Here is a 16631-nt window from a genome sequence, read left to right on the forward strand (position 1 = left end):
CTGCAACAGAAAATGAAGTACATCTATTCCAGAAAATTCTTGAAGTGAATTCTCACACACTCTTTGAGTGGCCCCCAAACTTTCAGCAGTTGATAAAATATGTGTTGAAGCAGAGGATTTCTTGGGAATGATGTTGCAAAAATTCTTGAGTGGCTTCTATACGTACCTATTTTCATCGTAGTTTTAACATTCAGCGGGGCTTACTTTATGCTTTTTTGCTGTTAGGTATCTGTAAAGTCAGCAGTCAATCTACTGCTGTCATTTTGTACACACTATAAACATACTTTAGAGCAGGCTTGCCTTTTAAAGAATGGAAAGTGTCCTATCTAAAGTTTCTCATGGACCTTTATTAAGAAAGTTTCATTCTGTGCCAGTGAATCCTAGTGTGTCTCCTGTTCCTTCCTGTAAAGTTTTGAGGGTATCTGCTTTTACCTCAAGGTCTTCGATCCATTTGGAATTAATCCAGGTGCAGGGTGACATAAGAATCCAGCTTTAGTTTTCTACTGGTGCTTAACCAACTCTGTCAGCACTATTTGTTCCAAAAGGCTCTCTTTCTTCCGTGTTATTTTTTTGGTTCCCTTATTGAAGATTAGGTAGTCATAGGTCTGTAGGTTGATTTCTGGGTCTTCAGTTCTATTCCATTGGTCCTCAAACCTATTCTTGTGCCCTTACCAAGCATCAAATTAAAAAAAGTTTGGACAAATGGGACTACATTAAACTGCAGAGCTCCTGACTGCCAAAGGACATACATAGCAAGTTAAATACAAAAGTTCACAGAGTGGGAGAAGATCTTCACTAGCCATACAAAAGACAAGGGCCTCAGATCTAAAATATATCTACAGCTCAAAAAATTGAATAGCTCAAAAAGAAATCCTCAAAGAAACAACTATCCTATTAAAAGGTAGGATAAAGATTTAAGACTTCTCTGAAGAAGAAATAAAAATGACCTATAGACACCTGAAGAAATGCGTGATATCTCTGGCCATACAAGAAATGCATATCAAAACAACTTTGAGATTCCACCCCACTGCAACTAATATAGCCAAGGATGGCTGGGTTGTGGCCAGGAGAGATTGCTATTAAACTGTTGGTGGGAGTGTAAACTCGTTCAACCACTCTGGAAAGCAGTATGGCAATTCCTCAAAAGAATAAAAATAGAGCTGAGGGGATTAGACACAGAGTGGGATTCCTTGGATCCCACTCCTGGTCATTTACCTAAATGTTCAGAGAAAAGGGCATAGTGCAAAGATGTTCATTGTGCTGCCATCAGAAAGGATGACATCGACCCATTTGTAAGGAAATGGAAAGACTTAGGAAAAATCATATTAAGTGAAGAAAGCCAGATCTAAAGGAACATAGGCTCAATGGTTTCCCTCATTTGTAATAATTAGTACACATGTAGGATTCTTCTAGCAGGGGATCAGAATGGATCAAAAGCTACGTACATATGGTCATATGGTCATATAGAATGAAATTAATAAAATGAACTCTAGGTTATGAAAAGAGGAGGTTTATCTTGGTGATTATTATTCTTAATGTACTATGTGAAGTTGTTTCTTTTCTCTTTTTTTCCATTTATTTTTAATCTCATGTGGTTACTGTATTTGACTTTGTTATCTGATACTGAATATATACTTCTTTATCTGAAATATGGAAAGGAAAGGGGAACACAGAATGACTGAAAGGGAAAGGGGGAGGGAAAGGAGGACAAAAAAGGGGTTTCAAGATTCAAGAAGTAATGTACCCACTACCTGATGAATCTAACTGTAACCCCTCTATACATATATTATCCCAACAATAAAAAGCAGTTTAAAAAGTTTCTCAAGGTCAAAAGTGAGAATGAGAAATAATTAAGTGACTAAAGTTTAGATGAACTGAAATCGTGCAAATGGTGATCTGAATGCTGAATTATACATAAGAATATTTACAGGAGAATTTGAAAGTGTATATTATGTCTGTCTGTCATTGTGTCTCTGTGAGTGTAAGAGAGAGGGAGAGAGAGAGAGTTTGATGAGTGGGGACGTTGAGGAGTGACAACTGAGACAAGTTTGATACTAAGACATATGAATACTGCTTATGTATCATATTGCTTAAAATTTATACTCAGTATTCAAAATTACAAGATACTGATGGGATTTGTGGATTCTTTTTTTGGGGGGGGATTTGTTGATTCTTATGTGATAGCAGCTTTCTGTGGATGTTGATTCAAACTGTTATTTGATAGCCACATTCTCAATGTATAGAATATCATCAATATTAGCTGTAATTAATACTGGCATAACATTAGAATTAAAAAATTACTAGTAAAAATTACTAGAATTAAAAAATTCAAGTATATAATATTACCTCTATCGGTTTTAATAATTCTTCTATTCATACAATAATTTAAACTAATGAAAAACAGTGCTATTCTGAATTTTCCACTAAAAAAATCTTTTGTATTAAGCCAGGCAACAGTGCTAGAATCTCTTTTATTATTCTTTCCATACATTGGGAGGCATTTTCATCCATTGTTAAACTGAACTTTAAAAGGACAAAGTAGAATGAATGAGACTTACCAATGTACAGCTATCCCCCACAAAATGATTAATGACTGGAGGATGAAAAGTGTCAAACTCCTCAAGATTTCCCTGAAAGAGAAAATGAGAGGTACCTATTAAGTCACATATTATGGAAGTTTTATTATGCCAAGTCTAAGGCAGTTAAAAGATTAAAAAGTACAGCATTAAAATTTGGCATGTTGTACATTAATAAAATTGACAAATTAATTCTAAGAGATAATACTATTGCTAAAATATGGAATCAACCCAGATGCCCCTCAGTGGATAAATGGATGAGGAAAATGTGATATGCTGAGTGCCAGGGGCTCTCACCTGTAATCCTAGCTACTCAGGAGGCTGAGATTTGAGGATCTCCAGTGGTTCAAAGCCACCTGAGCAGGAAAGTCTTTGAGACTCTTATCTCCAATTAACCACCAAAAAACCAGAAGTGGTGCTGTGACTCAAGTAATAGAATGCTGAAGAGCTCAGGGATAGGACCCAGGCCCAGAGTTCAAGCCCTGGAACTGGCAAAAACTACAACACCAAAAAAAAAAAATAGAAAAGAAAAAGAAAAAAACATTTCTGTGTGTGGTGGCTCACACCTGTAATCCTAGCTCCGCAGGAAGCTGGGATCTGAGGATCATAGCTCAAAGTGCTGGCCTTGAGTTGAAGGGCTCAGGGCCAGTGCCCAGGCCTAGAGTTTCAAGCCCCATGATGAAAAAAAATATATATTCCATAAAATCAGAGAAATGTTTTCTCCTGACAATTTATGTTACTAAAACATAATTTGAAATGTATATGTATAGGTGAGATCTTTAGATGGTTTAGAATTTTCTATGTTCTCTAAGAAAATAAACCTGTCAGATTTATTCCCTAATGTTATGCCTTTGATTAGTCAGATGTTATTTTTTTTTTTTTTGCCAGTTCTGGGCTTAAACTCAGGGCCTGAGCACTGTCCTTGGATTTTCTCAAAGCTAGAACTCCACCACTTGAGTCTCAGCACCACTTCCAGCTTTTTTCTATGTATGTGGTAACGAGGAATCGAACCCAGGTCTTTGTGCATGCTAGGCAAGTACTCTACGACTAGGCCAATCTTCCGGCCCCAGATGTGTTCTTATAGATTCAGAAACCATTAAGGCTATTAAATTATGGTTATTAGCAAGAAAATATCAACATTCAAGCAACTCTGGTTCTCTTATATAATTCACATCTTTCATACAATAGCACAGAAGTAAACATGAAATACCTGAAGCAGCAACTATGATAAACAATGTACATCAAAAAGCTCATGTATCTGAATAATGAACATGTGGGTTGATAATTAGATATGCGTGTTAATGTGTTATGTGCACATCAGCACAACTGTAAGAAAAGCCATGTATACTGTAATTAAATATTTCACTTAAAATCACATTTTTAAAGCAGAAAATTGAATTGACAGAGCTTTGATTTCTACCCCTACTAATCCTTTAATAATAAGCCAATCATATTATTTTGGGGTCCAAAAAAGACTGCAAAGATTCTGCTACTTAATGATGAGAAGGAAATGAGGTTTCCCATGCCATCATAGCTTGTTAGTGTTAATTCCTTTATCACACACATCAAACAGCTGGCGGTTTTTGCATGAATGTTCAGTTTCTACCTATTAAAATGCTACTCATCCTTTCTGATTGAAATTCTAATGTTATTCACTCACGATTTCTCTTGAATTTATCTTGTACCCATGGGCTTGTTCAAATTCTAACACATGACACATCATATTGTTTATATATATAGACCTGGTTTCTTCTAATGAAATTTTACTATGGCTTTTTTAGTTTTCCATGCCTTGTGTATACTCAAAATCTAGCAGAATTTCAAATACTTAGCAAATGATTTCTATATACTCACGGTAATTCAGAGCTATGTATACACACACATCTATGGTTATTTGTGAATCTACTACGTAACTATATTTGAAATTATCAATGTCAACATACCCATTATCTTTTGAAAAATGACTGTTATTTGAAAGAATCTTTGGGTATAATTTTTAAACGTTATGACAGAGGGCAAAATAATGAAGCAATACGATTCAATAGACACTACTGAATGTAAGCTGTATAACGTGTGTATGGATGGGAGGAAAAAAACTGGCAGACAGCATGGGAAAAAGTGACATTGTTCAGAAAGACATATATTTTCTTTTTTTGTGTGTGTCAGTCCTGGGCTTGAGCTCAGGACCTGAGCACTGTCCTTGGACTTTCTCAATGCTAGAGGTCTACCACTTGAGCCTCAGTACCACTTCCAGCTTTTTTCTATGTATGTGGTACCAAAGAATTGAACCCGGGTCTTCGTGCATGCTAGACAAGCACTCTACCACTAGGCCAAACTCCCAGCCCCAAGACATATATTTTCTGACTTACAAAACTGTAACTGCTCTGTACATCTCCATTATAATAACAATAATTGTTAAAAAAGAAAATGACAGATTATAGCTCTTTATATTTACTGTCTTACACAGTGGTGCCTTTGGGAGATATGTTCACTTTCAAAATAACACAATGAGGTTGACGGGGTTAACAATTTCTTTTCAGCTGGGAAAGTTGAAATAAAGATAATTTTAATCTCTTCCTTCAAATATGCTATTCTATAAATGAGTAGAGCTTAGATATATAATACAGGTAATATGATGCAGCCTTTCATTATATTTACAACAAAATAGTATCCATAATTTAACAAAAGACATATATGCCAATGTTTACGTAGCAAAGGAAAGAATTGAGGAGAAAGATATTTTTAAAATATCAAAATCCAATCATGAGCATGACCTAATGATAGAGTATGTGCCTAACATGCACTGAGCCCTGGGTTTGATTCCTCAGCACCACATACATAGAAAAAGCCAGAAGTGTTTCTGTGGCTCAAGTGGTAGAGCCCTAGCCTTGAGAAAATCCAAGGACAGTGCTCAGGTCCTGATTTTAAGCCCCAGGACTGGCAAAAAAAAATCAAAGTATGAAACATACAATGCAACATAAACTTCTTAAAGCTTGTACACTTAACAGACCCTCCCTAAATATATCTCAGAATCTATGTTGTCTTATATATGTGCCATGTTTGATCTAAATGTTTAATCTAAATATTGGATTATATTTTGTAATATATAATATTCGATATAGGTTCTAGCCCAATTGCTCCACATTTCATAATACATTAGAATTCATATTATGAAATTAATTTAAGCAAGATTCAAAATGCCTTAGATTTGGTCTTCATATATACCTTTCTGTTCTTGAATATCAGGATCAATTTTATATTGTTTTCCCATTTAGAGTTATATCCTCCATACAAAATATGATTTTATGTTTTTTGTGTTTATACATTTCCCTAAGCTAGTTCCTTCTCATTTTTCAAGAATAATGCAATATGTAGATATGATGATATTCAGAACTTATGCATGAAAATACTCTTACTATTTTTGCTCACAAGTTAATCAGATTTATTTTAAAAACTTGTTTAAAGATTTATAGACTTTGAGATAGATAGAGCTGACAGAAACCTGCCTTTTTAGGTGTTAGGAAAATGGCTCCAAAGCAGATCAGATACTTGCCCACTGGTGTTCCATTCATTCTTTGAAGAACTTGTGTATTCTTTTGCTTATGGTTATCCAGCAATTCTTTTCTTTGTGTGCATTTTTAAAGTGTTGTATCACTTTTGCATTTTGCAAATTTCTTTTCTTATTTTTTTTTGTCAGTTGTGGGGCTTGGACTCTGGTCCTGGGCCCTGTCTCTGAGTTCTTAAGCTCAAGGCTACTGCCCTACCCATTGAGCTAAATGTCACTTCCAGTTTTCTAGTGGTTAATTGGAGATAGCCATCTCACAGACTCTTGTGCCCACTTTGAACTGTGATCCTCAGATCTCAGCCTCCTGAGTAGCTAAGATTACAAGCATGAGCAACCGTGCCTGGATATTTTTATTTTACTTTTAGCTTTCACCAGCATAGATGAACAACTATTCATAACAAACATATGTAGACACAGAATTAAGCTGCATAAAAAATGCTAGTGGTGTCTGGGACTTTGGACTAATTGTAGAGTGTTTGCCTAGCATTCACGAAGACCTGGGTTTGATTCCTCGGTACCATATATATAGAAAAAAGCCAGAAGTGGTCCTGTGGCTCAAGTGGTAGAGCTCCAGCCTTGAAAAAGTCCAAGGACAGTGCTCAGGCCCTGAGCTCAAGCCGAGGACTGCCAAAAATATGCTATTGGTGTCCTGGGTAAACATTGCTATTTTTGTTAAACTCAACATATACACAAAGCCTTACAAATTTACAAATCAGTTTGCCATTTTCACACACACTTACTTTTAAAAAATATTGAGAGCATGAAAGGTACTAAATAAATTTTGTTCCATGGTCACTGACTTTAGTTCTTTGAATACAACAACGACTAAAATATGCTGTAAACATAGACAATCTTATAAGGCCACAATATTGGGAAAAAGAGAATTTAAAGTTTGTATTTTCTTCCCTAATTGTGTAGCTAATTATATTTAAAAAAGTTTCTGAAGATTATAAAAGAGATGAGATATACAAATGCACACAGCACTTGAAAGTGCACAATTCTTGTGTAAATACATATTAACTGTGTATTGCCTAACAAAAGATAAATATAATAAAATAATATATAGCAACACATTCAATGAATAACTTTACAAAGGATCAAAGCACTATCTCAATTTTCCCATTTAAAAGAATAACTCTGGACCAATCCAACAATTTCCTCCATTTATTACTTAGGGTCTGAAAACTAGGGTCCTTATTCATCATTTTCTGATAAACAATAAAAATTTACTTGTACAACACTTTTGCAGAAAAAAGAGGAGTAAATAATGGCAAGAAAATATACTATTTTTATAGTAAAGAATCCTTTATTACTTCAGTGATGTTCATTATTGGGCATTTAGCCCCTTTCAATCCCTAAGGAAATATTTTTTGCAGTAACACATTAAGCAACTAACAACTAAGGAAGGAGGCAGCAGATTCCACAGGGAGAACCGATGGCAGGAATGAAAAATGGTTCCACGAGTTGATGAGCTGAATCTCATACACCCATAATACGTAACATCATATATACTCAGTGGCTTCTAATGGAATTAGTACAAATTTCCTGAAGTCAAAGCTGCCGAAGGAATCGTAATCCCTTTGTACAAATACTTAAAGAGGTTCCATGGTTTCTCTTATTTGTAATAATTAGTACACATCTAGGATTCTCCTTGCGGAGGATCACAATAGCTCAAAAGCTATGTACAAATGATCATATAGGATGAGACTAAACTCTAGGATATGGAAACAAGAGGTTTATCTTTGTGATTGTTGTTATCAATGTACTATGTGCAGTATTTCTTTTCTCCTTTTCCCCCTTATGGTTAATCTCATGTGGTTACTCTATCTGACTTTGTTATCTGGCGTATTGCAGAAATGTTTATTTGTTTATTTGAAATAGGGAAGGAAAGGAGGGAAAGTATACTTTTATGGTACTATGTCTGGTCTTGTTCAGGGACCAAAAAGCCTCTATCATCATTTGTGATAAGATGGGGAAAGGCTATGTGCAATGTGAATTATGCAAAGACAAGCTTTTCAAATCTCTGAGGGCCCATAGAGATAAAATGAAACTCACTGTTAGAATTTCAGCATTGTGAGCTCTCTGTCTCTCACACACACACTAAGGCAAACAAAGAAAAACTCAAAAAAAAACCCCTCAAAACACCAAACAAAACACTTTTAGCTTTTGTATAGTTTCTAGCTCTTACTTTTCTCCAATCTTTTCTTTCATGTCCTCTCCAACAGTGATTTATCCTTAGGAATTATATCATAACCATTCCTCTTATACCTTTTCACTTTCATTAAGTTTCTTCTGGATCTATCTGAATCTCCAAGTTAATTCTAGATAGGGAATTCCAATGTCTATTTAAATGTGTTTGATTTTGTTTCATTCAAAATGTGATTCTGATTCCCTTTCTCATATCAACCATTTACCCTATCTTATATATTACTACTTTTCTGTACCTTCTTTCCCATTATTCTTGCTATCCCTACTCCCTTTACCCCCGCTTTTGCAGTTATGAAATTTGAACTTGAATTTGAATTCAGGTTCTTGAGTTTTTAAGAAAGTATTCTATTATTTTAGTAATTATGCTTCCAGTTAGTCTCGTTTTAGTGTGTGTGCGTGTGTGTGTGTGTGTGTTGAAATTATCTTGTAGGAATTGTAGAACAGATTTGCAATTTAGCAAAGTAGTTTACAAGTACAATGCATCTTGGTCAATGTCACCCTTTTCAATCTTCTCACCAACCCCTCAAACCCACCCAGCCCTTGCTTTTCTTTATTTTATAGGATATACATTGATTTCTTAACCAAATTAGCCCTTTAGTTGTCTACCCTTCTCCTCTTGACCTCACTCTACCCCTTTCAAATATCCATTCCGTGGTGTTTATTTTGTTGAATTTTGACTTTGCCTTTCTAAGATGTAATTCTGTGTGTGTGTGTATGTGTGTGTGTGTGTGTGTGTGTTTAGTAAATTTTACTTCTTTCTAGATATAGTCTATCATTCTACGCTCATTTATTTCTCAAATGTATTTGAAATTACACATGTGAAACACCAAGTTAGGTTTATTTGTTGAGATGCGGTCTAAATAAAGTTTATGCCAAGGCTGGCATTAAGTTTCAAACTTCAAGCCTTCTCCACTGTACATGGAATAATAGGTGTGCACTTCCATTCTCACTCTTTATTATTCCTTCTTGGTTAATTGATCTCCATATTTCATTATGTTTTCTTAGGATTTCTTTGTTAAAATTTTTCCCTTTAACATTTCCCAATGGCTTCAGAGAAAGACAAAATGGTGTTCTTTCCACTACTGTGAGCATCGCGATTTACAAATATCAAACCCAGTCATCACTACATCATTAGCTTCATTCATAATCCCAGCCCTAGGACTAGCCTATGAATGAACCCACAAAGGACTCCAATGGGACAAATATGGTAGTTAGTTTAATACAAAACAGTGGCTGTTGGTGGCTAAAGCCTACAATCCCAGCTACACAGGAGACTGAGATCTGAGAATTGGGGTTCAAAGCCCATCTGGCAGAAAAGTTATGTTAATCAATTATCAATTAACTACCAACAAACCTGAAAGTAGAGCTATGACACAGTGGAAAATTCCAGCCTGCAGCAAAAATTCTAAGAGATAATACCTAGGCCCTGACTTCAAGCTCTAGTACCCATCCTACATGCATAGTGTATCTAAGTTATTTCTGGATATCATCTAAAGAATGTCCTAAAGATATACATGATTCAATCTGTAAAGATGTTTGATCATCTTTTTCTGTTTATTCCTCTTGCAATATCTCATTCAAAATGATTAAGATGTAACATTTATTGAGCACCCGCAACTTACTGCATCTAATAACTCTAAAATCACTTTTAGCTACCTTAAGGCTTTATTCTTACTCTCCTCAAGATGATATTATTATCACCATTTGGCAAATGAACAACGGATATCCATATAGGCAAACACACTTGACACAGTTCACAGCTTGTAAACAGCAGATCTGAAATAATAGCCAACAGAATTTACCATTGCATCCTAAAAATACTGGCCCACATGTACACATGAGACATGTTGACTTTCTTGTCATCCATCTCTCCTCTCAGAATCAAGGTCATTCTGTCTCCAAGGTTGTGGGTACAAAAGTTTGTGCTTTTAAAAAAGTTTTATTTTATTATCAGGGTGATGTAGAGAAGGGTTACAGTTACATTTGTAAGGGAGTGAGTACACTACTTCTTGAACATTGTTACCCCTCCCACAGTTTTCTCCCACCTTCTCTCCCCCACCCCCTCCCAAGTTGTAATGCTCATTTCTAACATTTTGTCTTGTGAGTATCACTGTTACTTCATTTCTTCCCATTATCACTGCATTCTTCCATTTAACTGAAAAAATTTCTCTTACTTAAATGATTTGAAACTCTACTCTCCTTCAAAGGACCTGTGACACAGCTTATTCAGCTACAGTGTAAAATTTGTCTAAGTTAGAGCCAGTTGAGTGTGGCTGATGGCTGTACTCACAGTTACACAGGACCCTAAAATCTGAGGATCATTGTTCAAAGCCATTCCAGGCAAGAATGTCTATGAGACTGTTATCTCCAATTAGCTAACAGGGAAAAGAGAAAGCCAGAAGTGTAGATAGGGCTTACGTGGTAGGGTGCCAGCACTGAGCAAAAACATTAAGGTACCACATCCAGCTCTGAGTTCAAGCCACAAAACTAACACAAACAAGCACAAGTACATACACACACGGGATGCATCCACCCAAAAAATTAGTCCAAGTTAAAAGAAAACATGACTATGAAAAAGCTGATTTAAATGTCATGTTGGTTTTACTTTTCAATTGCTATATTAAAACAGGCATTTGTATAAATATGTCCATCCCCAAATACTTCCCATCTCTATAGTTCAACTTTTCAAATGACAGAAATTCTACTTAATATAAATAAGATGGTATTTTTTAAAAACATAAAATTATGTAGAAAAATTGTTTGTATTTATCAATAGAAAAATAAATTGAAAGACCGGTCATGACTTATACCTCATATAAATTCTAAGCCAATTTTTTGTACATATTCTTAGGGTCAATTACTTTTCCACTATGCCAAACTAAATTATTAAAAAAAGAAGAACCTATCTATTCATGAAAGATCATTCATCAATAAAAATCTAATTGTCCTAAATACCTTACAGGTTTATACAGAAAAAAAACATAGATTTACCTCATTAGGTAAATAAAAATGGAAAGCTAAAAATGTGAGCCCAGTTGTTATTGTAAAGGACATTTTCATTTCAACCTAAAAGATATTCTCCTTATACAAAGAAAGTCGACCTGTAAGTAAAACTGATAAAAATGTCTGTTTTGCTCATATCCTGATAGTTAATAAATCCAGACATCAGTTTTCTTAGTTGAGGTAAAATCAACATACCAAGCAAAAACAAAGCCAAGTGTAAAGGCCTGGGATTCTCATATTATCTCTGCTCTAATACTAGAAATTAAATAGGTTTTGAAACAAGATAACTTACCTTTGCATTATCACAGAAAAAGCAAATTTTGAAATTAAAAACAATGGAAAGCATCATAACTTTCAAAAACAGACAATTTTTTTGAATGTTGAACTTGGCAATTTAACTTACTCTAATCTCTAAGGGAGAAAGTCCAGAAAAATGTAATATTCCCTTAAATTGCTCTCAGTTCAATATATTATGATCATAATTAAAAAAGCAGACACACTGTTTTTAATAACATTGGACTTCACATAGAACTCAGGCACAAATGGAAAAGAAAAAGTGAAAAATTACAGAGACAAATTAGCTCCATGCAGAGGAACTAGTATGAGGAGAGAGAAGTTTTAATGCAGAGGGTCATGCAAAACAACTGTTGCCAAGAGAATCCAAAAATCTCTTCCTTCTTTCTCCACTCCCTCCTTTCCTCCTTCCCTTCCTTCCTTCCTTCCTTCCTTCCTTCCTTCCTTCCTTCCTTCCTTCCTTCTCTCCCCTCCCCCTCCCTTCCTTCTTTTCATTCTTTCTATTTCAGCAATAAACTTAGATTCTACCAATCTGAATCAAAAGAAGCCCGTCCTTGAGGTGCTTGGAGGGAGGTAAGGTCAAGGGAGGGTCTATAGAAAAGAAGTGTGAAATGGAGCTAGTAAACTGAGAAGGGTGATGTTGGGAGAGATGAGGGAGAATGGTGAAAGAGGTGAGAGTGATCAAGAGCCATTGTACTCAGGTTCACATGTTGGTTTGAAACCCCTTTACAACTAGGTAAAGACAATTTAAAACAAATATCTAAGCTATTATGCAGGCACCAACACCAAAGAATGCTCAGATCTGATGCATTCTGAATATAGACTTGAATAAACAGACACCTGGTCCACTCAAGAACTGGTCAAAGTGTTTTAGATGCACTAGTAGAGAGTTCTAGGAAGATGTGCTTCTGTTGAAATCTCTTGTGGAGCATTCCAATTACACAGGCAGCCAAATCACTACAACACAATTGCCATTACGGAGAGTGTGGGAGGCAATCACTGCTTACTCATGCTTATTTTTCCAAAACAAGCATTAATGATCCTCTCAACTTAGCCTAGGGCTGTAGGAGAACCAGCGGCAAGCTACGTAGCAACCAGAGGCTACAGATTTGGTGGGGGACAGATTCACTATGGAGCCTCTCTGTTTAACTGCTTGCTGGATCAGCGCCCATGTGCTAAAATGGCTTAAACATTTTGAAATGCCTTTTTAAAAATGAAAGAAGAAATAAACATGAGACAAAGAGCTGAGCAAACATGTATTCACTGCAAAAATTACATTGGAACCTCACTTTAAAGATATCTAATCAAATTGTAATGCATTCTCCCATTGAAGTTTCACCATCAGTGCAAAATGCACTGTTTGAAAATTAGATAATCTGTTTTAAAGCTATTACTGTGCAGCACAACCTTCTTACAAACCACATTTACTGTAATGCGGGGGAGGCTGTTTCTCTTTCACAATTTCTATTTGTTGTTTTGAGGAGCAATGCATTAAAATGCATTTCTTTTTCTTGCGGTAAATGAAGTTCAATCTTTGAAAATCAAAAATGGAAAAATATTTCCATAACAAAAATATGTTTTCAGTAGAAGCAAGATACATATAAACAATTTAAGAAAGCCTATTATGTAACTAGGGAAAGAAAATAACTTAAAAAGTAGCAGCAATTGTAAATTGCATTTTGTGTTTTCAGGCCCACACAAAAATTTGTGGTTTGAGATACATGTCTCTATATCTTGAGGCAGTCTGAAATTTTGTGAAAGATTGAGACTGTGCCCTTGCAGAGTTTCCAGTTTAAATTTGGATGTGCTGAAAATAAACCAAACAGAAATGTGAAATTCTATGGAATTGAATTCTAGGAAAATTGGTTTTAAAAAAAGAAACTTCTTGATTTTATCTACAGAATATAGTTTTGTTTTTATAAGTATGTTGATAAAATATTCCAAGGACCTAAAGTTAGGTGACTAAATGAGTAGAACATAAAAATATAGTGTTTTGGAGCAAATTATTATTGGTGCTCTTTTTAGTCACTTCTAGAGCTTGAACCTGTGCCTGACTGTACTCAAGGGCTAGTACTCTACCACTGGAGCCACAGTGTCACTTGCCATTTTTGAGTGGTTAATTGGAGACGAGTTTCATGGGGACTTTACTATCCAGGCTTGTTTTGAACTTCCATCCTTAGATCTCAGCCTCCTGAGTAGCTAGGATTACAGGTGTGAGTCACTTGTGTCCAGCTCAAGCAGAGCAAATCCTTTCAAGTCCTTGCCTTTCTAATCTGTATGACTGGGGAATGGGGAAGAAGTAAAACACATCAAGGAATTCTAGAGATTATATGAATCCTACTAAAAGATTTACCATGAGCAAGAACTGTAATTGAAAATTATCAGCTATGTAGTTATTCTCATATTAAGATGCCAGTCAGTGATTCAGTTCTCTGGGAATTATACTTTCTTTGCATAAAGGTATAAAGTGAAACAATTAAGCATTTTCATAGACATGCATCATCCAGCGAAAAGAAAAGTTGCTTCTGAAAGCTACCTTAAATAAAATAAAATGCAAAGTTTAGACCTAAACCCATTAGCAGCTGTCTTCTCTTTTAATCCTAAAGATAGCCTATGATTTCATCTGCTCCTGGCAAAATAGCATCCTTCTTAGAAACCCATATTCAGTGACAGCACTTCTGCAATGTTTCCTGAGCTCAAGAAAAGCAGTCTCTGCAGTTCTGAACAATCCTCCTCAGAAGTCTCATGGCTCACAAGCAGAGCGACAATGAATAATGGTAAGAAATAGGGCATGGCTCTCTTGAGAACACAGACACAGAGGTAGCAAAATACTTAAAACTTCCTACTGCAATCTCCTAGAGATTTAAACACCAGCAAATAAGACCCTGTAGGCATATAAAGGAGAAGAACAAATTTAACCCCGTTTCCACCAGGGTCACCTCTCTAGGTGGAATGGAAATTCTTGAAACATGAGGTAATTTTGAAGAATCAGCTTGAAGAGACATGATGAGATGGCAGACTCAGAAATGAATCTCTGAGTATAGATTCTTCTATCACATGTGATCTGTTAAAGTATCATGGATGGGCAATTTAGTTAAATGTAGCACTATAGAACAGTAGAGGTAGAAGCTTTTTGTCCATTTGTTGAAAGTCCAGAAAGCTACTATGACCTATTCTAGGGGAGAATTCCCGTCTCAGCACTTAAGCCAGACTCCTTATGAAGACTCTTCAAAAGAAAAGCCTTCTAGAAGGACTACAGATCCATCAGTATTGATGAAAGGCCTGGTAGAGATGGTGAACACAGGAAGTTTGAATACAGAAAACAGAAATTTTATAGAGCCACCAAATGAGAGAGGATGAGCAAACATGGAGAGGAAAATGTGCACAGACACATGCCAAACATCCAGAAAACCTGATACGCTGAGCTCCATATCACTGCTGAAGATCATAACCTTTCTCCTGACTAAACTCCACCCAAATCAATCTGAATGCCTGCTTATTTCCTTAAACTTAAAAAAAAATCTGAGTAATATTTTATTATCAATTTTATGTACAGTAGATCTTATTTCAATCTCTGATATTTCCAATTTTATTTTTGTTGTTTCTGTAATTCTAGTTGTTTTAGAATTAACTTTTTCTTGCTCCCTAGGCACTTCAATTTCTTCTTTAGGTTATTTACATGCTCTTCTTCTGTCTTTTTAATATGGGCTCTTGTGTGATAAATTTGCCCCTTAGAACTGCCTTTGCTGTGTCCCATAAGTTCCTTTGTGATGTATCTTGATTGTCATTACATTCAAGAAATTTTGAATTTCCTCTTTGATTTATTCTGTAACCCAGGAATTTTTCATAAGTGTGTTGTTCAGCTTCCAAGTATTTGAATTTGTTTTTTTTTTTCCTTTTAATGTGTTGTTCAGAACCAGTCTGATTCCACTATGATCAGATAGAGTGCATGGAATTATATCAGTCCTTTTGTATCTGCTTAAATTTTCTGTATGAATTATTATATGATCTATTTTGGAGTATGTTCCATGTGCTGCTGAGAAAAATGTATAAAGCCTTGCTGTTGAGTGGAAGATTGGGTGTATATCTGTTAAGCCCAGCTGGGTGATGGTGTCATTTAAGTGAGTGGTGTCTTTTGTTGAGTTGACCTGTCATTTGGTGAGAGTGGCATATTGAAGTCTCCTGCTATGACTGTGCTTGAGTCTATCTTGTTCTGTAATTCTAAGAGTTTGCTTGACAAATTTAGGTTCTCCCATGTTGTGGGAGTAAATGTTTATATTTTATTATTAACAGCAAAGTTTCCCAAAGATCATTGCATTGTGTTACATGAATGCATTAGTGACCTAATTTTTCAGGTTCCCATCACATGAATGGTTGATGAATAGAGATCAAGAAAGAAAGAAAGAGTATTAAATTTGAACTGATCTATTTCAATTCTCACTAAAGGGCTAATATAGATTAAATATGGATATTTCAAATATTGGATATTTCTCTTTTTTTGCCAGTCCTGGGCTTGGGCTCAGAGCCTGAGCACTGTCCTTGAACTTTCTCAAGGCTTAGCACTCTACCACTTGAGCCTCAGCACCACTTCCAGCTTTTTTTCTATGTATATGATACCGAGGAATTGAACCTGGGTCTTCGTGCATGCTAGGCAAGCAATCTACCACTAGGCCAAACTCCTGGCCCCCAAATATTGGATATTTCTGTGCTTTAGTTAGGCTCTCATTTACAAGAGAGCAGTAGAGGTAGTTAATATCTTACTAAAAATGTAAGCGTGTAGAAAATAAGATACTTTTTTCTGGAGGTAGAATAAAGATAATATAAATCCTGTTATTAACTTTCTGCTAGGGTTATACATCTGACCATGACCCATACTCAGTTTTTTTTTTGTTTTGCAGCAAAAGTAGTTTATACTGATCTCCAACCAAGCACTATTACTCATACTAGTTGTACACCCACTGGCTTACTCACAGATTATGATTATA

At 35.6% G+C, this 16631-nt stretch overlaps 1 long non-coding RNA gene across 2 annotated transcripts in view; it reads right to left on the minus strand.

Moving 5' to 3' along the window:
- Positions 1-16631, minus strand: part of LOC150065397 (uncharacterized) — a 763905-nt gene that overhangs the window by 183317 nt on the left and 563957 nt on the right. For both annotated transcript variants that reach the window (XR_016534764.1, XR_016534763.1), the window contains one exon: positions 2559-2630. This is a non-coding gene — a long non-coding RNA (uncharacterized LOC150065397). The remainder of the gene's footprint in view (positions 1-2558; positions 2631-16631) is intronic.

The sequence above is a fragment of the Megascapheus bottae genome, chromosome 3, assembly GCF_031878675.1.
Source record: "Megascapheus bottae isolate mThoBot1 chromosome 3, mThoBot2.hap1, whole genome shotgun sequence".
Lineage (NCBI taxonomy): Eukaryota > Metazoa > Chordata > Mammalia > Rodentia > Geomyidae > Megascapheus > Megascapheus bottae.